Raw genomic sequence first — 25,103 nt, forward strand, 5'->3', positions numbered from 1 at the left:
TGCAGCCAACAAGAATAGCAGAAAGCTGGAACAATTACTGTCCTCCTAATCCTTCATTGGAGGGGAACCTCAATTGGCTGTAAGTCAATATAAATCTGCCCTTGTTAGGAGACCTGTGTTCAGCAGAAGGCCTAGGGTATAATTATATAGATGCCAATAAGGACTTACTCTCATGGAAGACCTTATTATCTTAAAGAAGTCATCAATTTCCTCTTAATAGCTCTTGGTATAAGACAATTTTGGTTTGTAAGTTTATGGTTAGAGCAGGGCCATGGTGGTGATGAAGGAATTAAGAGTTCTTACCTTTTCTATTAGTCAGGGTGCTCCAGAGAAACAGAACCAAGAAGAGATATTGAGAAATTGACTCTTGCAATCATGGAGGCTGAGAAACCCTAATCCACTCTCTGTGGATCCAAGTTGGAGACTTGGAAAGCTGGTGGTGAAATTCAGTCTGAATTTGGAAGCCTGGGAACACGGGGGCTGACCATAGTGATGTCCATCCTGGTCTGAGGGCAGGGGCTGATGAGATGAGACAGATGTTCCAGCTCAAGCAGCCAAGCAAGAAGAAAAAGGACAAGTTCCTCCTTCCTCCACCTCTTGTTCTATTCAGACCCTCAGAGTGCTGATGACACCCACCCACACGGTGGAGGAACACCTGCTTTACTGAGTCCAGTTTGGATGCTGTTCTCATCCAGAGACACCCTCACCAAGAACACTGTTTAGTCTGGACACCCCATATCCCACTCAAGTGGATGTGTTAAAATTAGTCATTACCAGCAAGATGGCGGCTACCCCTCACTCTCAAGTACTTTGGGCCTTTTTCAAACACAAGGATGAATACCCCTCACTCCTCTGTAGGTTACTTTTTGTGCTACAGAAATGGCTTTCCATTGTTTCTGAAGTAGTGTTAAGACCAAATAAACATTTTACCACTTACAAAGAGAGTGAATAAGCTTTAAAGAAATTGGCATGCCACACGATGGCGGCAAGTGGAAACCTGAGAATGGCTGGGAAGAAAATGTTTAAGATGCTAGGTCCAAGGGTTCTGGCTCAGGAGAGGAGTGTGGGTCGGGTCAGCAGGAGAATGAGCACTCCTCCAGAGCTCCACGGAGGAGCACGACTTTCGGCAGGAGGCGGGGATTTATTTGTTCAGGCCAACTCTCCTTCACACAGAAGAGTTTGGGAGAGTGTCTACAGAGGAGATGCTTTAAAGTGGGGAGAAAATAAGAAAGACTCATGTGTGGTAAGGTCCTTGAACACAAGGACCAAGAGGCCTGGAGGGCTGGCCCCTGAACTTTCCTTGCAAATGAAGGCTGGGTGCATTTGTGGCCAGAGTCTGACCAGATAACCAGTCGGGGCTCTGGCTATTTGTACCCTTTGCTCATGTTTCCAAAGCAATGTGTGCTGAGAAGTTTTATGGTGTCAAAGAAAAAGCAGCCTTGACGGGTCACTGGAGGCATCCGGAAGTGACCACGGCCTGCTGGGAGAGCTGTGAGGACTGAGGCAGGACATTTAGTTGAGGTGCTACTCCCTTCCATGGCCCTAGCAGAGGCCTGTGGAGGCCTGGTGACTAGACATCTGGAATGAATCAACTGTCTGTCTTTCCTCCAGATTTTGAGCTCTAAGAAAGTAAATGAGGCTTCTTTATTCCTGGTATTTTGAATATAGCAGATGCTCAAAAAATACCTATAGTTGAGCAAATAAGATCAATGTAATAAATGACATTTATTGACTTCTTCCTACGTATCAGAAAGTCTACTAAGTATCTATATTCATTAAGCCATTTACTCCTGAATGAGCCAATGTTCATTTTCGTCATGATACATGACTTCACTTTATGAGAGGATGCTTTGCTTTGAAATGAAGACACGGGTCAGTTGTGAGAAAACTTTATATGCACATCTGCATGTGATACTTGTGTTTATCACCATGGTTTGGGGTTTGGAGGTATATTTGTAAAACTAAACAGAGAAATGTATTTTCTCAATATAGAACTAGCTGATATCATTTCTACTGGTATTTAAATATAATATGGCTACACTATTTTTTTTTACAATGTGAAAAATCACTTGTGCTTGGTTAATAAAGACTGAGTGGTTGGAACCATATTTAATCCCTCTCATTTTAATGGGTATGCCAAAGTAACCTTGAGAGTTTTAAGAAGTCTTTCCTGCTGAGGTAATATTAGTACTAGATGGAAAAGCCAAGATCCAGAGCCAGGTTGGGGAAGGAGCCGTGCTTTGTCATGTCTGTACAGGGCACAGCCTGTCCATTATCAGTGCATAAACTCTGTGATAAGCACATATGTTGCCCTATTTGTTTTGCATATATGCTTGCCTTATTTGATGAAACAATTAGCTTATTAACCCACATTTTTTCTGAAGCAATGATGAAGAGGATGTAATTTTTAAAATATCCTATATTTTATTTATTATGAACTGAGTTTGTTCAACTCTGCTAAGCAGGTACTGACTTAATGATGTTAGACTGGGGCAGAGTGTTGAAAAGGAGGCACATAAAACTTATTTTAAGGTCCATTTATTATCTGGAGTCTTGGAGTCTTTCCTCTTTTGCAAATTTGCTTTCCCCTCTAAAAGTCTCCATCCTTGAGACGTGCTTGAAATGAAAGCCAGTTCCTGCTAGACTTGCAAAATCGCAGCACAGGCAGGCAGGGCCCCTGGGAAAGGCCATCTCATCCATCAGACCCACTGGCTTTTGAAAGCGAGAGGCCTGTGCATAGTCAAGATGATGAATCCCAACGGCTAGCAGCATCCAGGTTGCATATCCTAGAGGATGCCAGTGTGGATTGTGGTAACCCTTGGCACACAGCGAGGCAGGGGTCCTTTGAGAGATCAGCTCTACCTGCTTCTGAAGCAGTTTGCGCATAGATAGGGTACAGAGTGTGCTCTGCTTCGATAGGCAGATCACAACATCCAAATGCAGGCAGAACAAAAGTGGAGAAGATGGAGCCAATTGAGAAACCAAGTCTCTTAATAAGCACCTTTATGCTTCAATACCAGGGAAATAGAGCATTAAAAAGACTTCTGTGCTAGCCTCTGTCTGTGACCATGTTCCTTTCACTGGACAAATTTATTAGATACCTACTATGTGATAGGCACCGGGCTTGCTACTGGAGATAAACCAAGAACAAGAAAGACATGGTTTTGGTTACCAGAACTGGAATTTATGAATAAAAACTTTACAATGCAGTGTAATAGTGTTATGAGATCCCTGAATTGGGTAGCCAAAGAAATCCAAGAAATATGACCTGCTGCTGATAGCAGTACCATTACCTGCACAGTGTGAATTTTACTCCTGGCCTGTCTTTGTTTCCTAGAGCTGCTGTAACAATGGACCCCAAACTGAGTAAATTAAAACAATAAAAATTTATTCCCTCACAATTTTGAGACCAGAAGTCCACAAGCATGACTCCCCTCAGGTTTTAGGGGAGACTCCTTCCTTGCATTTTCCCATTTCTGAAGGATCCAGAGGTTCACTGGCTTGTGGTATTATAACTCTAATCTCTGACAGTGTCTTTACTTGGCCTTCCTCTGTGTTTGAATCTTTGTATGTGTGTTTTCTCTCCTTATGAGGAAGGAGTCCTTGAATTTTGGGCCTACCTTCATCCCGTATGACCTCAACTTAACTTGATTTCTTCTGCAATCATGCTATTTCCAAGTAAGTTCACTCTCTGAGGTTCCATGGGTTAAGCCTTGAACACATATTTTGGGGGAGCAAAATTCAACCTATTATATAACCTAAGGCTTTTTCATTTGGGTGTAGCTTTTGACTTTTTACCATTTTCTTTTTCTAGAGTTGGGTAGCCCTTTGAGAAATTTACTTGGCTTGATGTTCAAGTCTCTTGAAATATTTGTAACTTGGCTCTCAATAACCTCTGTCTCTCCTACCTTTGGGGTGCTTTAAGTAAAATGCTTCTTTCATTCTCAAAGGAAATCAGTGGCTCATATGATGCTAATCCCCTAGGCAAGTTCCCCTAAGACCCTGGGTAGAGACCAGACACGAGCAAGGCTGTTGAAGAAAGCAAAGAAAGGAAACTGAAAAGCAACTCTGGCCTTAGCAGACAAGATATCATGAGAAGCAGTCCCCTGAAGAAGGGTTTTGGGAGGACTCTGACTCCAGCGCTCTTGAAGGTGCCCTGAAGTACCCACAGGCCCAGGATACATGCCTTGTGAATTCCTGTTTCAAAATCTGAGTCATTATTTAGAAGTTGGCTCTTTCCATTTGGTGGAGATAGAAAACCACTAACTATAACAACAAAGTCTCCCAAATATTACTACGGTCATGCAAAGGAGAAAACAGCATATCTTTCTGGTATATCAGGTGGAAGACAGTCAGAATATTGGTTTTGAGGACTAATTTTCATTTGCTTTCTAAGTTCCAATGCTAGGGATGTCCAAAGTCTTGTCCAAGATTTTAGCAAATGTCCTGGAACTAACAAATCTACTTTCAGAACCTGCCTCTGAATTGGTCCCTAAAATCAGAACTAAGAACTTTTGCCATTTTCTGAAAGAAATCCAGAATCACCCAGCATTGGCCTGGGATTCTTTGTAAACTGGCCACATCTCTAAGCCCACAGAGCTCATCTCCCTGCCTCCCTCTCTCTCTCTCTCTCTCTCTCTGGCTGTCTACATCTATTTGTCGCTCGCAATTTCTATCCCTGGCCATCCTTGCCTTCTTCAGAGCAGGTGGACTTCTTGTCTCTGAAACCACAGCAGAAATGCTATATACTACTGAGAGGACTTTCCTATGCAGTTTTTTATGGTGCTGACTGGTCTTTCCCTAAGAGGAATTTCCTACCCGACACTAAAAGAATACACATCTTTTCCATCTCATTATCCTGAGATGGGAAACCATTATGATTTTAAAGGCTTAATTTGCAGGCTTCCATTATTTTACTTTACCACCTATTACCATCTTCTCTCTAACAAGTTGTTGCTTCCGGTTTAAAAGGAAAAGGACTTTTATAGGCTTCTTTGACATTTACTAGTGTTTTGGAAATTTGGGAGTTAAATATTTAGAAAACATGATTTTGCCAACTCTCCCTTTGAACAGTTCTGGAATATGAAAAAAAGCAAAGAAGCATTTGACTGAAGTGTTTTTTTTTTTTTTTTTTTTTTTAAGCTGAGCTTGGAAAACTGGCATCCTTCAGAGTGACATTAACAGAAAGAAATAGTTCTCGTGTTCTGTTGCGTTCTAGGCCTTATTTCATGCCAGAATATATATCAAAACCCTCTATTTGGGTGTACCAGATCTCTTAAAATAAGGGAGTCCTGTTTCCAGAAACAAGATTAGTGTATTTCCTGAACAAAGAAGAGAATGGAGCAAGTCAGTTCTTAACTCTGACTGGAATCAGAATCATCAGAGGAAGGGTCTTCTAAGGTACCCTAAGTCCTAACCCACACGTAGAGATCCTGACTTACTTGGTCTAGGGTGTGACCCAGGAGTGGGATTATTTCAGAAGTCTCCAGGTGATTCTCATGTGTATCAAGAAACACTTACTACAAGCTGGGCGTGGTGGTGCGCACCTGTAATCCCAGTGGCTCAGAAGGCTGAGGCAGTGGAATTGTGAGTTCAAGGTCAGCCTCAACCTTAGCGAGGCCCTAAGCAAGTCAGTGAGAGCCTGTCTCTAAATAAAATATAAAAAGGGCTGGGGATGTGGCTTAGTGGTTAAACCACCCTGGGTTCAATCCCTTGGTACCAAAAACAAACAAACAACAACAACAACAAAAACCCCCTGCTGCAGTACAGTATCTCTGGCTTCAGTGTGTCATGACCCGGACTCAGTAGGCAGGCCAGGAAAGGCCCTTCTTCTCTTTCTATGCAACTCCCAGATGGTGCCCAAGCAGGGGTCCAGAGGACCCTGCAGAGTAAGTGACAAGGTGTGAGAGAAGTGGCATTACCTTGAAAAATGGAAAAAAATCAAGTCTGGAAACCAGTTTGCTGTTTAGTTTTGTTGCTATCACTAACATGAACTGAACTATATACTGTCTCTTTAAAGTAGAAATAATACTTCTTACATTCTGGGCTAAATGTATGTAGCAAATGTGGTCTTAAAGGCAGTCTGTGAAGGGCCTGGCACTGAGTAGCTAAACAAAGCTGTTTCCATTTCAGGTGCCCCTCTCTATCTTCCCAAGTACCTAGTCTTCAAAAGGCAAAGGGGTATGGGCTGTTGTCTGGAGAAAGGTTGCTATGGGAACCATTCTATGGAGAAAAGGGATAGAAGGTACCAGAAATCACAATGGCTTAGTGGTTATTAACCCAGGAGTTTGGGGAAGAAATGCAAACAAACCCAAGATCACAGTTTTAAGTATACATCTATGCAGTTTTGAAATACAAAATCTACTCAAAGTCAGTCTCCACATCTTTGATTATATTGGTCTTCTCATTTAGGATGCCCTCTTTCTTCTCATTAAAAGTAAAATCACTAAACTCCTAGTTCCAAATAATATGCATCTTTGAAGGTAGTAAGAGGGTGCTAGGCTGGTGTTTAAGGGTATAGAGTGTATGGGTTAGCACAGGGGTCCAGACAGAGGCAGAGGTCAGATCTATCTGGAAAGAGCATTTTGTTTTTAATTTTAATTTTAGTTTTAATTTTTTATTTTTTTTTGGAAAGAGCATTTTAGACCAGAGTTTTAACTCCCAGGTTAAGTTTAGACCATCTGCTGTAGGCTTTGGGAAGGCCTGAGGAATTTTGGAAGGTTAGAAAAATGTAGCATTTTTGAAACATTAATCTGCTTATTTTGCTATAGGTCAGAAGAATGAAAACATGGTAGAGAAGGGAATGTCACTCATTTGGCAGTGCTTCCTGCGGGCTGATGGGGTGAGGACGCCATGCTTGATGGAAAAGATGGCGGTCAACCAGACACATCTCCTGCCTGGTGAAACTGCTGCCCTACTCGTCTACTTTGTACTACTGTCACAGAGAAATTAAAACAAGTGTCTGAAGGAGTCATTTAAAGTGCAATGAGGGTAAGGTCAGGGGAATCTGAACTCCTTGCTGAGATCCAAGTAGTCTTCCACTGGAAAGGATGATCCAGTGATCCAAACAAGCAGGCACCTTAAGTTCTATTTGAGCTCTAAAAAGGTGCGCTTCAGGGTGGTAGGGGATGTATTGTTTATGTCCCAACTGTGACTCTTACTAGAGAGACTGGATGTGTCATAAATTTCCTCTCTGTTCAAATAGGGACAAGCACAGGCAATTTCCAGGACTGCTATGATGCTAGATGAAACCATGCATGATTGGCAGCCCAGTACTTGGCACATAGTGAAGCTCAACAGTGGTGGATATGTGTTTCCCTGATGATTAGTTCCATTTACTGAGCACCTGCTATGTTTTGCAACTGAAGACTAAATTGCCACTGGCCCCTCACCTTCCAGTCCCTTATGGAGCAGCATGTGCCTGGGTTTGGTTGTAAGACTGACATGTGTCATTTTTGAGTGACTTTGCCACCACTCCTCCCTGTGCATGGTGAACACGTGGCTACACTGTGTAGAAGTCACCTGTATCCCTGTGTTTACCACATGGGCCCAACATCATTCCCTCCTCAGACCCATTCAGCATGCGGCTCAAACAATGAGTAATTCTTGCTTACGTGCATCCTTCTAAGGGGCAGATACTTTACTGCCAAGGAACCTAGGCCATTCTTGTTGAAAGAGTGTTCCACACCAAGAATTTTTCATACATTATTATTTAAGGTGATATACATTAGGAACCCATTGCATTTATACAAAGTGAAGCACTAAATGGCTGAAGGAAATGAATTTTTAAGTCCAGTTTAAAGGTGCTAAGAGTAATCCTTGATTGACAACTTTTGGTTTGCTGCTACTGTTTATGCCAAGTCCCCAGATGAAATGCAGGAGACACTGGGAGGAAGGCAAGCAGCATCCCATGCTATTTAGAACCAACTGCATCACACTTGTGATGCTTTTGGTCTTTGCTAAGGGGCTAATCTATAATGTGCTTGCAGCCTCACGGAGTCACCTCCCCCACCACCACCAGCTGTCTGACACGAAGACATGTAACCAGAGACTCAAGTTCGTTCATTTGCTCCTTAGCAATGGATTCCACATGGTCCTGAGCATGGGTCACCATGTGGGGTGCTCAGCCTTCTCTCTGGGGGAAATTTTCATTTCTCTTATCTTTTTTTTTTTATTGTAAACAAATGGGATACATGTTGTTTCTCTGTACATGGCGTAAAGGCATACCATTTGTGTAATCATAAATTTACATAGGGTAATGCAGTTTGATTCATTCTGTTATTTTTTCCCTTCCCCCCATCCTTCCCACCCCTCTTTTCCCTCTATACAGTCCTTCCTTCCTCCATTCTTGCCCCCCTCCCTAACCCTAACTCTAACCCTAACACTAACCCCTCCCACCCCCCATTATGTGTCATCATCCACTTATTAGCGATATCATTCATCCTTTGGTTTTTTGAGATTGGCTTATCTCCCTTAGCATGATATTCTCCAATTTCATCCATTTGCCTGCAAATGCCATAATTTTATCATTCTTTATGGCTGAGTAATATTCCATCATATATATATACCACAGTTTCTCTATCCATTCATCAATTGAAGGACATCTAGGTTGGTTCCACAATCTGGCTATTGTGAACTGAGCAGTTATGAACATTGATGTGGCTGTATCTCTGTAGTATGCTGATTTTAAGTCCTTTGGGTATAGGCCAAGGAGTGGGATAGCTAGGTCAAATGGTGGTTCCATTCCGAGTTTTCTAAGGAGTCTTCACACTGCTTTCCAGAGTGACTGCATTAATTTGCAGCCCCACCAGCAATGTATGAGTGTACCTTTCTCCCCACATCCTCGCCAACACCTGTTGTTGCTTGTATTCTTGATAATCGCCATTCTAATTGGGGTGAGATGGAATCTTAGGGTGGTTTTGATTTTCATTTCTCTTATTACTAGAGATGTTGAACATTTTTCCATATGTTTGTTGATTGTTTGTAGATCTTCTTCTGTGAAGTGTCTATTCATTTCCTTAGCCCATTTGTCGATTGGATTATTTGCATTCTTGGTGTAGAGTTTTTTGAGTTCTTTATAGATTCTGGAGATTAGTGCTCTATCTGAAGTATGATTGGCAAAGATTTTCTCCCACTCTGTAGGCTCTCTCTTCACATTGCTGATAGTTTCCTTTGCTGAGAGAAAGTTTTTTAGTTTGAATCTATCCCAGTTATTGATTCTTGCTTTTATTTCTTGTGCTATGGGAGTCCTGTTGAGGAAGTCTGGTCCTAAGCCGACATGTTGAAGCTCTGGACCTACTTTTTCTTCTCTTATCTTTATGCATCTTTTGTGGATGTGCCTCAAGACTGCAGGAGCTGTGCATGCTGTGGGCCAGGACAGTGGTGAGGGCCAATGTACACTGTGTGTTGCAAAAAGTAAGGTGCTAACTGAGCACTGGAGTTGGCCTCGTTCCCTCTCCCCCAGCTCACCCTTTGCCTCCCTCCCTGTCCCTGCTGCTGCTCCCTCCTTCCCCTTTCCCACCAGCATGCTTATGCTCTTTTTGCTGGATCCAGACAAGCTCCTGTCAGGGATGAGAATTCGTTATTGATGTAGAAATCTGCTGCAGACTTGCTGCTGTCAACCCCCTCCTTTCCTCCTCTCTCGAGCTTTCTAAAACCAGCTTCTGTGTACATTTGTGCTCAAATGATGGGGTTTTGATGAGTTTCTGACTGTTTTATTCATATCTTTCCCTTAGATAGATACTAAGCATTTTCTAAGTATCTTATCCAGCAAAAAGATAAGTGTATTCATACAAGACAAGGTAGCATCTCTCAACTCAAATAGAAATGATTCCACTTCAAAATGGGTGTACTGACATTCTTTTCCTTTGAAATTATATTTTGTAACCAAGTTGTGAAAGAAAACAGAGTTGGGTGACAAAGAACGGGTTGGATGTTAATTTTGGCTTGAGTACCATGTAAGATTGAGTTGCCATTTGTTCATTCATTCATTCAGCTACTAATTAGACATCAGTTATGTTTCGAATACAGACCTAAGGGCTAGAAGAGCATCCATTAGGAGAAAATGTATATGTTTATGCAGTTTTTCATTCCCCAATGAAAACAGACTATCAACCAGTGTTTCTTGAGACTGAAGAATCCCAGTCACCTGCAGATTATTTATTGTTTAACACAGGTTGCTTGAGCTCCCGTCCCCTGATGATTCTGATTTTCTAGGTCTGGGGTGAGGCCCAAGGATTTGCTTCTCTGAAAGGTTTCCAAGGTGATGTTGATAGTCCAGGGATCAGGCTCAGAGAGCAACTGATAAAAGCTAGTCAATAGGTAAATACATAATATAATGGTAGGTAGTGATACATATTATAAAACAAGAATGTGGAAAAAGGAAACAAAGAAAGATACATGACACTGGGTGCTGCTCTTTGAAGTTGGAGCTTCGGGAAAGGCCTGCCATTTGGTAAAGACCTGAATAAAGTGAAGAGACCTCGGGGCCCATTGCAAGATGAGTGAGTGGAAGGCTTGGCAGGGAGCAACCTGGCCTGGCTGTGGTCCTCCTAGCCTCCGGGCTCTTAGGATGTCACCTGCATCTGGCTATCACTGCGTTGAAACTGAAGTGCAGGAGACTTCCTGCATGTTTCCATTCTCATACAAACCCGGTACTGAGAAGTTGCTCATTAAATGAAACGAGGTGCTGTGTGAATCACTTCATAGCACTGAACTCATTCATTCCTCCTGGAAGTCATACACAATAATCCTGTTATCTGTCCCATTTTACAAACAAAGGAAGTAAAGCACAGGAAAGCAAAGTACTTTGCTTAAGATCACAGAGATAGGAAGCAGCAGAACCAGCAGCTAATCTCTCACAAAAATTGGATGGTTGGATACATGGATGGGTGAGAGGCTGAAGTTGAGTCAAGATGAATTGCTAACTGGCCTCTGCATTTTAACAGAGGATCCGTAACACAGTGAGGACTGATTGGTGGATTTATCCAGTTGAGGAGAGAGAACACCTTGGAAGGAGTCCTGATGAGAAAAGGTATGAGGGAACCAGGTCCAGGAGGAATAAGATCAGCTGCCCGGCCAAGAAGCCACCTGGCCAGGTAACAGGCTCCTGCTGCATGAGCAAGGCAAGCCATTGGAAACTGGAGGGCAAGAGAAAACCGATCCTGCAAACCATCCCCTCCAGGGACCTGGACAAGTTGTATTTTAATCTAATTAATACATTCAGGAAGTTGGACCAGGAGGAATGTGATTATTTAATTGTTTTGTTCAAAGGGCTCCAAAGAGGCTATTAGTCTGGGGTCCTGACTACAAGGTTCATCTCAGGTTATTACTGAGGAGGAAGGTTTTGGAACAAGAGTGGCTGATTGATTCTTTCCCGCTGTTACCCTCATTAATTTACAAAGATTCATTGTGTTGGTGCTAATTTTCAGGGTCTGGAATGAAATGTAAAACAGATACAGACTGATAAGAACTGTTTTTATCTGCTATTCTATCTGGTTCCTTCCCCTCCATTTTCCCTTCTAAAGATTTTCAGGTACATGAATTTCCAGTCTGATGATAATTAACTCTTTTTCCACATGACAGAAGTTGTGTCTAATGATTAAACAGCAAGCAGGAAGTCGATAGTTGACATTTTATTTCCAGTCCAACATAAACAGGTCTGCCTTAACACTCTCCCTCTGACCTGGGAGAGCTGGGTCAGATTACCCTTCTCGAAAACGGGGAAAATAAAATGTGAATGTGAACACCTTACCCCAGCCTCCAACCTATAAGAAGTTTTCCATGGTGCCCATGGCTTGGAAAGTCAGTGTTTCTCAGCCCTCCTGATTGGCCTCAACTTTGGTCCCCGCCTCTCCTGCCACTGTCCAACAGCGAGTATTCTCTGTGTCATGATACAGAGTGTGGTTTGGCGTGGGCTGGTTCCTTAGAAGCCTCCCCTTTCTTTGGGTACTTGCCAGATCCCTTTTCTACTTTTAATTTGTCATCACTTCTAGGAATCTTCTCTGGCACCCACAGGCAAATAACACAACAACTTAAATATGATTTCTGGCTTTCTCTATTAATATTTGCCACATTTTATCATAATCATTTGTTTATGAGCTTTGGAGAGCAGTGAGTAGATCGCATCTCATGCAGGTCTGTATACCAAATTGCTAATGAACTATCCACAGCAGGAACTTATGGGGTGACTGCATGAAGAAATGATAAAATGTTTGGATTATGATGATCAAATTGTATGTTAAATGCGATTTAACATACGATTTGGTTTATTTATTTATTTGGTTATCAGGGATTGAACCCAGGGGCTCTCAATCATTGAGCCACATCCCTAGTCCTTTTTATTTCTAAATTTTGAAACAGGATCTTACTAAATTGATGAGGGTCTCACTAAATTGCTGAGGCTCCAATTTGCATCCCTCCTTCCTCAACCTCCTGAGCTGCAGGGATTACAGGTGTGCGCCACTGCACCTGGGTTACAGTTTATTTATTAAAGGGCTGTAAAAACATTTAGTAACTTTGTCTCGATCATGGAGATTTAAATATTCTCTCTAAATACAATAGTTCATTCAGGATATATTGATCATGGAATATTAAATGCTATCTTTTTTTGTCAGAAGTAGTTACTTACTCATTCAGTCATTTTCATGGAATTAACAAATACACTTGGCAAGCAATGTGCTAGGCCCTGGAGATAGAGTGTTGAACATGAGAAAGGGGTCTGAGGTCTCATGGATCGTGGAGAAGCACAGAGGATAAGGCATGAGCGGTTCCCTCAGGGTTTGGGTTGCTCACAGCCTGCTCATTGTGGGTCACTGCCTCACTTCAGTGACTGTTGCCGGGGTGCTTGGTTCATTGTGACGTCTTGATCATTGCTTGGCTAAATCTTTCACTGGAACATCAGCTTTCCTTGCTCGACAGCGAAGTATCCAGGCTACTCCCAAAACCCTGGGTGCACAGGACTGGCTAACCAGAAGAATCTGACCTTGATCTGCAAAGAAAAATGCAGATGAACCTATTCTTCAGCATATTTGGCCTGGGACCTCCAGTTTAATGTCACCTTTCAGCCTTTCTTCACCTTTCAATCCCCAAGGAGCATGGAAATTGAATCAAAGTATTTACATAAAATAACTTCGCTTCCTTTGATAAAGAGTCACGATCTAGTGAGAAGAGCAGCCTGAATATGATTTTTCTTCCCAGTCTCTAGTTTCTTATCAGAAAGAGGTCTTCTGTGTCCGTAATCACCAGTAACAGCTATGGATTTCTGTACTTAGAATCGTCCAATTCAGCACCTCACCAGACTTAACTGTTCTTGGCAGCCTCTGGCTGTGACCGGTGGTTTCTGACGATCATGTTCATGAAAGGCGGCCTGTCTTTCATTGCCTCAGTCGGGCCCCCTGCTCTCCTGTCCCCTCTGTTGGAAGTCTAGTTGAGAAGGAGGTGGGGAGGGATAAGGGGTCAAATCTGTTACTTTTTATAGAGGCAGAGTGAAAATAATTTCCTGTGAAAGCTGAGGACATTCCTTCATTAGTTTTGCTTCCTGCTCTGGGTCTTATATGCTGGCTGATTTTTTTTCCCTCTTTTGGAACTTCTATGGGCCAACTTCCCGTGCCCCAGGCGGCTGAGAGATAGAGTTTTACAAGCTCAGCCCACCTACCCAGCAGCGAGCCAGGAACAGTGATGAATGAACAGAACCCCGCGTACGTCATCCCTGAACATTTAGGACCTGAGTTCAAAGGAGAAGCCTCAAAGAGGTGTCCTGGAACACTGCCGACCATGGAATTTCAAGGGTTAGGAAGACTCAGTGGGGGGAATAATTCTCAACTAAGGCACAAGGGTGCTTTGGCTCTAATACTAATCTTTCCCAAATTGCTTTTTCATAACTTGGTCAGTGAATCTCTGTTAAGAGTGAGCTGTGCTTTGTGTATGACTTCAGTGGTGTATGGCTAAGGCAGTGGCCCAAAATACAACTCAAACAAACTTAACCAGAAATGTAATGGTTCATGTGATGGAAGAATTCAGGGTTGTTTAGCTTTAATCAAGGCTGGATCCATCTATCTCTGTGTCTCAAAATCAATTAATTAATTAATTAATTAAACCCAGGGTGCTCCACCACTGAACTAGCTCCCCAGTCCTTTGTATCTTGAGTCAGAGTTTCACTAAGTCATCCTGTCTGGCCTAGTACTCGCAATCCTCCTGCCTCAGCCTCTCAAGTCACTGAGATTTTAGGCATGACCACCATGCTGACCTTAGTATTCAATTCTTATGTCAGCTTTATCCTGCTGCAGGCTTTTGTCATCAGTAACCAGAGGGCCAGAGGCAACTTCAGGATCACGTTCTCTGAGCTTCTTCCCCACTGAAAAAAGTTTTTTCTTTGCTAATACTTCAAGAAAAGTTCACAGGTCTTCTCCTGGACCTGGGCTAGATCTCATGTTCTGCTGTGAACTGGTCATGTGGCTTTGAAGGAGCAGGCCTATTTCCTAGGTCCATCTCTCTAGGAGTGGGGATCACTTCAGCTCTAACTCTGTCACCTGGCTTGAGAGTGAAAGATCAGGAGAAAACAAAGTTCTGTTGCTAGTAAATGAGGGACTAATACTAGACTAGAAACTACACAAAAGTATAACCATCTTAATGAGTGAACCAGGCAGAATGATAACCACTTAATTTGCCCAAACTCATAGAGCTAGTAAGGACTTTTAAAATGACCTCCAAATCCAGGTTTTATAGCACTGTGACAAGTGCCCACATTAATGATCCAATGTTTATACTTTCTTCTGCACTCAAACCTTCAATATGCATTTCAGCTCTGTGACATTCAATATGCATTTCAGCTCTGTGACATTCAATATGCATTTCACTTGTGTGCAAACTTGTAAATGACCCTGTTTTAGTCAGATTTTGTTTTGTTTTGTTTTTGCTTCTGTGACCAGAAAATCTGACAAGAAAATTTTAGAGGAGGAAATGTTTATTTGGGGGCTCACAGTTTCACAAGTCTCAGTCCATAGAAGGCCGACTCTATTCCTCGGGGCCCAAGGTGAGTCAGGACATCATGGTGGAAAAGCATGGCAAAGGGAAGCAGTTCAGAACATGCCCACCAAGAAGCAGAGAGAGACTGTACCCAACAGATACAAAATATATACCCCAAAGGCATACCCCAATGCCCATCTCCTTCAGCCACACCCTGCCTGCCTCCAGTTACCACGGTTAATCCCGTCTGGAGATTAATTCACTGATTGGGTCAAGACTCTCATAACCCAGTCATTTCACCTCTGAATGTTCTTGCATTGTCTCACACATGAGCTTTTGGGGGACACCTAATATCTTAACCATAACAGGCCCTCAGTGGTGTCCTCCTCCTGCTGTTCATAGTGCCATGTGGTTTTCTCCATTTCAGTGTGGATTCAACCTGGTGACCTGCTTCTAACCAACAGAATGTTGCAAGGGCCAGAGGATACCAGTGGTGTGATTTGGCTACCAGATTCTCTTTCTCTTGATGTCTTTGATGAAGCCAACTATTATGTTGGAGAGGCCCACATGGCAAAGGAACTGAGGACAGTATCCAGGTAACAACCAGCAAGGAACAGAACAAAGGCCCTGTGTCCAGCAGCTGCCGAGTGAGTGACAGGAGCATGCTCTTGATGGATTGTCCCCTGAATCCCAGGTTGGACTATTACCATTGCTTCCACCAGCCTGAACTAACTTACCAGCCAATGCACAGGAGTGGTTCAATTTGATATCACAGCTTGACTTGATTTCCTGGCAGCTTCACAAGACTTGAGGGGAGCTTTCAGCATGAGAGTGACAAATGCAGGAAGGTGAGGAGGGAATGAGAACATAAGTCACCAGATACCAGCCAGCACCTCCCTATCTGTGCTTCCTCTGGAAGTTTACATCCTCTCAGGAGGAAATCACCGCCAACCCTTCTTTACCCTCTGACTAAAAAATACCGATTTTATAAAATACAAAACACTGATTGATTTTATTTGATGTGAATTTTTGCTTTGGACACTACATTTACTTGTCATTCTTACTGATGAAAGAGGAGCGTTCATTTATATTTTAGTCTGATCTGTGTGGTAACTTTGGCAACAGAAAAGCTTCCCCCATGGAAAGGAAGAGCAGCAGGAGAAACGGCGACTGCTGTGAACTGCGCCTAAATTCCTGAACGTGGTGTCCCTTCATTTACTGAGGTCAGCTCTTTCTACTTAATATACTTCTGGCAGTATCAAACTGGTGATGCATTTTATACCATTTTTCATGTCACAAATATTTGGCCAAGAAAAAATAAAAGAGCAGCTAAAGTCAAATTCATAAATAATGATGTTTTAAAAGGTGAGTCGTTCTTATTCCACACCAAAGACAAAGCCTTGCATTATTCATATTCGAGTTGATTTTGTCTGAATTCTTAAATTTTCTCTGGATAGGGGAAAAAAAATTCTTGTTCAAAACCCTGACTGTCTTAAAAAGGCAACATTCAAAGATTCCTTTGGGGATGCGCCATGTGGTATGCTTATATTTTGAAAGACACTCAAATAGTATGTCAATTATTTCCCTTATCCTACCTGGGGTTATTAGGCATGCTAATAAATTTGTAGTTTTCACCTGAAAATACTGGAAAAGAGAATTAGGAATTCATAGTTCAACTTTAAAATGATAAGCCTAGGAAAAGAAAAAAAAAACATTGAAAATTCCTCAATTCCATAACTATAATTACGGGCCCTAAATTCTACTTCTAAATTCATAGACTCAGCAGCTTTTGTGGATTTTGGAGGGGGAAGGGAGCACAAATGTTCAAACCACTAAAAACAACTTACATTCTCTTCATTCCAGGCTACCTCAAGTTAGTGAAAAAGAAAAAGGAAACCAAAATATGTAGAAACCTGGAGGAAAGTGAGGAGGTGAGACTTGGCTCTAAAGAGAACGGACTGCTTTGTGATGGCTGAGTTGTATGAAAAAGAGCGGAAAACGTAAAACCTGGTGTCTTTGTGGAAGCAGCCTGGGACTCAGGGACAAGAAAAGGTGAATGTCAGTGTTTCCAGATATCCACACACACAGTTAAAGGGAAGGCTTCCTGTGTCTGCTATGGCTACCTCACTAGGTGAGTGACAGATGGTTCCTGTGAATGTGTCAACTCTAAATTGTGGGATGTCGCTGAGACTGAACATTGAGCATCAGTCCAGGCAGGTCTGTTGTCTAGGACACAATGACCTGCAAAGGACTTGGGAGCAGGGAGAAGCAGATGTGATGGGGGCTTCTGAAGATAAGAGAGCAAAGACAGAACTAATCCTACGGAGACTAGTGTCATAGAGCAGCACTGTGAAGCCAGCCAGTCAGGGACTATGAGAGCACATGGCCTTAAGGGAGAAGCCACTCCTCAGTGCCAGGTCATCACTGCCTTTCCAAAGTCCCAGTCAGAATGTCCCCCTCTTCCAGTTATTTCCATGTGATTTAAAGATTATAGGAGAGATAGGAACAGAAAATTACTGGTGGATTATAAAAGGGGAATAGGGGGCATGAATAACCTGTTATACAAAAGAGGAAGACTGATGTTGAGACACTCAGTTTAGGCATCAGCACTTGCATGTACTTGCATCTACCCAGCATGCATTTCAAGTACTTGTGCATGTATCACATATATATATATATATTCATATATATATATATGTACATACACGTATCATATATAGTAAAATTTAAATAATGTATATTCAATGGAAACAAAGATGACTTATTTCATTATTATTATTGGGTTTTGTGATGAGATATATATTACAATATATATCAAATATACATATATATATATTACATATATATTGCATCACAAAAGCCAATAATAATAATAATAATAATGAAATAAGCTGTCTTTGCTTCCATCTAAATTCATCCCATACACAACGCCTGGTCAACACATATCCTCCTCCTATCCATGCTTCTGATGCTTCTGCCATGTTGAACTGTTTAATATTCCTTAGACATAACAGAGTTTATTCCATTCTTCACACTCTCAAATTCTGATGTTCTGGCATAAGATTCTCTTCTGAATATTCTATAACAAATCTAAGAATTATTCTTTAAAGTTTTACTCAAATGTAACTGACTCCACTCGGTTTTGCCTTCTGTGTAGATTTATTCACTATGCTCTGTACTTTCATAGTCTTTCCTCACATTTCCTTAATAGCATTTACTAAATTGAATTAAAATAGACAACGTGTCTGTTCCCCCAAATTGTGACTTTCTCATATTTAAGAACTGGACATTTTGACTTGTTCCTGAAGTACATAGAGTGGTTATTGAAATACCATAGGTTCTACAGAAATATTTTTTAAAGAACAGGTGATAGAGTGCCATTTCTACCAAAGCAGTAGGAAACTGGAAAAAACATTGCTTGGCTTACTTTAACAAAACATAAGAGCTGGAATCATAACTGTTCTTCAGTACAGTGAGGCCTGAACAAGAAGTCAGCCACACATATTGAAATCCAAGGGAAGATAAGTCTTTCTACACAGAGATGGGACACAGAAATGTGTTTACTAGTGCCCAAGTATGGGATGAAATGATCTGAGCATCATTTCAGTGGGTAAGGAGAATTCAGCTAGAAATTTTATCTAATTATGAAAAGTCAACACTGGGACCCAAAATGAAAAGAAATACAATTAATTCTATTTACTTGAGTCTACAATATTCTACACACAAATAAAGCTATTCAATAACACAAGGAAAAAACTCATCAAAGAAAAAGTAATTAATAGAACCAGATTCAGTGATAATCTATCAGGAAGCTATCCAAAAAGCAATGTAAATTAACAGTGATTAATACATCAAGGTTTCCAGAGAAAAAGATGAAAGATATGCACAGAGAGAAAATAAATAGCAACAAAGACATGCATGGAAACGTAATCATGGGTCAAATGAAAATTCCAGGAAGCAACAACAAAAAAATAAGCAAATCAGTAGAGATGAAAAATGCTTCGTATGTGCTCATGTATGGACCCAGTATGACCAGGGAAAGAATCATTGAACCTGAAGATAAACCAATAGAAATTTTCAAACTGAAGCATAGGCAAGAAGTTAAACAATTAAACCAAAAAGAACAGAGTATATGAATGAGAGCAGTATGAAAATTTCAAAAGGTCTAGCAAATATAAGTTGGAATTCCTGAAGAGGGAAGAAAAATGGGAGAAATGTCTTTTAAAAAATTGAATATATCAAATTACAGATCTAAAAGACTAAGATGATAGTGAACAGAATAATATAAAAGATAAAGAGAAAAACTTGAAGGAATCTAGATGGAAAAAATACAATAAATACAAAGAAGCAGACAGAAGAATTACAGTAGACTTAACTAACTTATGAAAGTCAAAAGGCAATGGAGTGACAATTTTAAAGTACCAGGAAATAAAACCTATACCATTATGTAAAATCTATAAAAACCATGTCTTAAGAAAAGCACATTGCATCTGAACTAATGTCAATGACTGTCACTAAAAGAAGTATTAAAATAATTTCTTTGGGTTAAAACCATATGATACCAGACCAAAACTTGGATACACAGAAAGTGATAAAGATCTCAAGAAATTTAGAGAGTAATGTAAATATGAAGGATATTTTATCATTTTAAATTATTTAAAATAATTGATTGAAGTGGAAACTGTAGCAACGCATTGTATACAATGATCTGCCCTCTTCCGTGGCTCAGAGAACTTAAAACTTTGAAACCCAGGTGGAGGTAGCCATGCGCCCATGGCTTAAACACTTGCATGATAGCAGAGACTGGACCACATGGATGCTGCCAAATGCTTGCTCCTCGCGAAAGGACAACCTGTGGCTCACCTTACAACCCTGTGGCCTGCTGGAGCCACGTCTGGGTTGTCAAAGGAGCGTGCTTCTGGTATACATAGTGAAACCTGCAATGCAAGGTGCATCTGCACTGAGGTTCCCAGGCACAGGTGACCTCTCATATAGCATTGCTTAGTTATAGTGGAGAGAAACAGACATTATTACCTCATGCACATGTATGACTGCATGACCCATGTGATCCTGCAATATGTTCAATCAGAAAAATGAGTCATTCCACTCCATTTTTGTGTTTTATCAAAATGCGTAAATGCATTCTACTGTCATGTACAACTAATGGTAACAAATAAAAAAATTAGAGTTATTTACCACCAGTATTGTTATTTATACATAGTGTTACAACACTTTACAGTATGTTTTCTTTTTTTTTTTTTTTCATTCTGCAACTTGCTTTTTTATTGGAACTAAGAATACAAAAGTATTAAAAAAGAATACTTAGAAAGATTTGATTATGAGTTTGGAGATGAGACAATCTTCTTAAAGAAACACCAAAAATGCAATGATCATGATGATATGAGTGATATGGATCAAGCGATATGGAACTTGACCACATTAAAATGCAACACTGCCAAAGTACTTCATGACAAAACATTCATAAACAAACTGGGCAGACTGGAAGAAAATATCTGCAGCATATTTAATGAAGGAATATATTAAAAATAAATAACTTTGAGATATAAAGGTAATATAGTAGAAGAATCTTAAATTACCTGAGAGGAAATTCATGATAGAAAATATCCTAATGGCCAATGGCATGAAAAGATGATCAACTGGACCAATGAGGAAGGAAGTCAAAATAGAAACAACTAAAGAATGCCATTTCACTGTTATCTACTTTGAAATAAAATTTAAGCTTAGAGAATTAACTAGGGGATATAGAAGTAATAACTGCTATGAAACAGTGTTGGTGGCAGTATAACTGGCACCTGTCCAGTGAGCAGTGATTTTGCACGAACTTTCTCTGTTGTTGGTTTTAGATATACATGACACTAGAGTGTAGCTGGAGATATTAAACATACAGGGGGTGCAACCCATTGCAATTTTGATCCCATTCTTGTGGTTGAACATGATGTGGAGTTATCCTGGTCGTGTATTCCTATATGATCATAGGGAAGTTATATCTGATTCATTCTGCTGTCTTTATGGGAGGGGAGATGGGAATAGGAAAGGCAATATGCTTTTAATATATATTTTATTCATTTGTGCTCTCAGAGTTATCTGGAGCATTGAGTTTTGGTGAATCATGTTGGAAATGGTCTCAGCAAAGATGGTCTACCCTGTCCACATGAATTGAGGACATTCTGCAATGTCAACTCAGATTGTTCACTGTGAATTTTGTTTACTTCAATTTATTGTACTCTGTGGAACTTGTTAAGGTTATTGTGGTTGATAAAAAAAAATGTGTAAGAGATGATAGTTGTATTACACAGTAGCTAAGAGAACATGAGGTTGCATGTGACCTTTCCTTAAAGTATATGATTGAGAAAAGAAATGGTAAAGATCAGAAGGCAATTGGAAATTGGTGGAAATCCTTTGACAATCTGAAGAGTGTCATGGCCTCAATACACTGTGAATTACACAACAATTGTTTGAACAGTAGCTGGTAGACAGATTTGCTCTGGATGTGCTTCAAGGGATTGAAGAGAAAATTTTCCCTTATGTAGTATGCAGCAGTTTGCTCCCCCACTCTCTAGAATGTGCCCTAACTCTCTCACACCCTTCAAGTACATCATGTGCTCATTTGTTGAATGAATGTCCTTATAATAAATTAATGACTTAGTGATGAATAAATAAAAATTATTGAGAACAGTAGGTGGTCACCAAAGATGAAGATTACATATCATGCTCTGGAATTTGTTGCTTGTGTGGCAAGACTTTCAAGTCCTGATGTGAAGTCATATTTTTAATAGACTGGAGGCAATACTACCTCATTAACTAATCAGTTATTCATGGTGAGTTCAATTTTGGCTTCCTGGCTTCTTTGCTCCATTGCCTTTAGGGTCAAACCTGCAAAAACTTACTTCCATATGTTATCTGAACTGCTGATTCTGACATAATACTTAACAAAATGATTGTTTTTTAATCTGTACTATTCATCTTGTATTAGTAAAGATTCTTCTAGTTAAAAGTACAGAAACAAAACCAAAATTCAAACCAGTGGAAGAAAAGAAGAGGAAGGGGAAGAAGTGTGGAAGAAGGAAAGGGGAAATGATACCTTAATGTTACTGGGGAGTTGTGAAATTTTGTAGATAGGATCTCACATAATTTTTGTAGGACCTCCTGTTACCTTGTTATTGTTTTCATTATTTGATAGATTTTTCCCATTTGGTGGGAGACCATTCATGGTCCCTGATCCAAAATCATAGACCCAAAAGAGAATCTGTCTCCTAGAACCAATACCATCTTAGAGATTATTCTGATTGGTCTCATTAGGTCATTTGCCTTTCTCAAGAACAAATTAGTGAAGCCAGATGAATGACTTACTCCCATTGGTCAATAGGAATCTTGTGCCCTTCTTTCTAGACAGGGAATACGTCACTTAATCCAGCCCCTCCTGGATCTCATTAAAGAGAAGGAAACAGTTATTAGTCAATGAGAAAATAGAACCAGGGTATAAACTCAAATCTTGTGGCTCTGGAACTTAAAGATGCCTGTACTGGTTTAAAAGTATACTTGCTCATGTACCTTGCTCCAATTTGACTCCTTAAAAAAAAGGCAAAAAACAAACAAACAACAACCTCTTGATCCTTCACCAGTCCATTTTAACTCCCCATGAAACTCCTACAATGGAACAAATCACTCTGTCCTCTGAAATCCTATTATCTTAATCACATTTTCATTTGAAACCATTCACTAGACATTTCTTGTACTTGTGTCATTGTAAGCCATTCTGCTAAGGGAGGACAGAGATGAAATGGTCTCTTTCATTAGGACATTTTAAATATAATGGGTGAGATTGTCATGCCCATGACCAACTAACGCTGAGGCTGTTTTTGCAAAAGTGTTCCCAAAGACATCATGTACTTTCCTTTCTCTGTCTTGTTAGTGCTGTTTCTCTGTCTGAAATACACAATCTGAATCTTTCAGATAGAACCCATTTATTATTTCTTCTATGAAGCCAAGAATATATCCCTCTACTAATATGCTTCCTCTACAAAACACCATACCTGCCTTAGTTATTGTTTGTGTATGTGATAGAAAGGTAAAGGTATATTTGTACAATCCTCATTTCCTGGGACCTAACATATTACTTGTCACAATATAAGCCCTCAATAAACAGAAAATGAAAACATCTCTTGCTACCCATGTGAGAATTTCAGGTCCTCCAGGATCTTTGAGCATGGAAGGTAAAGTGCTACCAGGGAAATCATAAAGGTTTTATACTCTCAGAGGCCTCTGTACTCTTGACAAGAACCTTATATGCTTCTGTTACAATTTCCATTTTATAGATGCAAAACAGGCACAGAAGTGAAACAATTTGCCCAAAGTCCTGGACATGTAACCCACAGAGCTATGATTTGAACTAGGCGATCCTGCTCCAGAGCAAGGGTTCTTTACCAGTTCATATTTTTAAGTACATACTATATTTCAGGACGTTGATGACTATTATTTCGTTTTTGTCTACTTTTTTTATTCTGACTTGACTTCCATCCTTGTCTGAATTGGACAGAAAACAAGAACCTAGTGCTAATGGAGATGATGATATCCTGCTAAGATAATACTCTTCCCAAAATATAAAAATTTAAAAAGGCTGCTGCTGGGAAATCTTGCTGGTGTGTTTTCAAAATGCTAGACTCTCATTCTCTCGGTCCACTTACATCTTTTTGGTGATCGCATTTCCATTTGACCGCATGTGAATTTCACTGAAATACCAAGGATTCAAATGGAAGTGTCGTCCAGAGACATCACTTACGCAGTGCGCAGGCAGAAATCGGCCAGTGCCCAGGGTGCAGTCAGAGGCCTCTGCGCAGACTGGGTGGTGCTTTCATCTCTTGGAGGTGTGCCGCTCATCCTGGGACTTCCCGGGGACCACAACTGAAGGGCCAGGTACATTCCCATAGGATGGTTATCAGAGGCAAGTCTGCAGTTTCTCGAAGAGCACCCTGCGGTTTCCAATGAGCAGTTCACCATAAAGCTAAAAACAATTCAGGGGCCTCCTTCTCCAATTCTCCCCTGAAAAAGGAAGTTAGTCAAATATAACTATGGAGGTGAGTTGTTCCTTCCCATTCATCCTCAGCTACATTGACTTAGCAGAAGTACCATGCGAGAAATGGAGACCCCACAACTTCTTACATGAATGAATCATTTATGGGATGATCTTTGGTTCCTAGTGACATCTGAGATCTAAAAAAGTATATCAGCATGGAACTGGAAGGGACCGGATGAGACTCACAGCCATGCTTTGCCTTCATTTACGAATGAGGAAATGCAGGCCCAGCAAGGTGACTTGCTTTGATAAAATCTCCTGGTCTTATGAATAAGCAGCCTCTCCAACGTGTTGTTCCTGATTCTTTACCCAGTGTGCTTCCTACAGTGGATCTGAGTTTGGAGGATTGAAACTCATCTTGGTCAGTAATTGCAGTGGCCATGATGATGGTGGGAATGTTCTTTAGCCTCTCACGGATTTAGATTTCCAATGGAGGAAATTATTTTCAAGGGTTTTTTTTTTTTTTTGCATTGGAGATGATAACATATGTGCAAAAATATAATTGGCAATAATTATCATTTCAATTTTACCGCCATCCTTTCTTTGGCAAACTGAACATAAAATGAAACTTAGATTGCTTATCATACTTCCTAACAGATAAAATATTCTTTGCATACTTACCTGACGTGTTGGATGTTTCTTGGTTGGTTGATTGGTTTTGTCTTGTTCTCTGTATTAAGCCAATAACAAGAACCATTAAAGTGAGACATGACACAGGAAAAATCTTCTGTAAGTCATGACTATGGCTGGCATAGCCATATTAACCCTGCTATGATCTGTATTAATTATTAATTATAATCTACATTGGAGAACTACTGTTCTACCTGAGATTTAAGTGTCTTTTACTTGTCTCTTATTAAGACATAACCAGTATTTTGAAGCATTAATATAAAAATATAAAACAATAAAATTTCCATAAAAAAAAAAGGAAAAATTTTCAGTGGGAAATGATGACAGTATTAGTCTTGAGTAATTTGACCCAAGTCGTGGAGCATTTGAATTGTTTTTGCAGTGCTAGGGATTGAATCCAGGGCCTTGGCCATGC

At 40.5% G+C, this 25,103-nt stretch overlaps 1 pseudogene; it reads right to left on the reverse strand.

Annotated features, from left to right (window-relative positions):
* The window catches only part of LOC124962815 (U2 small nuclear ribonucleoprotein auxiliary factor 35 kDa subunit-related protein 2-like), a 56,262-nt pseudogene extending 32,358 nt beyond the window's left edge, over window positions 1–23,904 (reverse strand).
* Between the last annotated feature and the right edge of the window lie 1,199 nt (window positions 23,905–25,103).

The sequence above is a fragment of the Sciurus carolinensis genome, chromosome 1, assembly GCF_902686445.1.
Source record: "Sciurus carolinensis chromosome 1, mSciCar1.2, whole genome shotgun sequence".
NCBI classification, from domain to species: domain Eukaryota; kingdom Metazoa; phylum Chordata; class Mammalia; order Rodentia; family Sciuridae; genus Sciurus; species Sciurus carolinensis.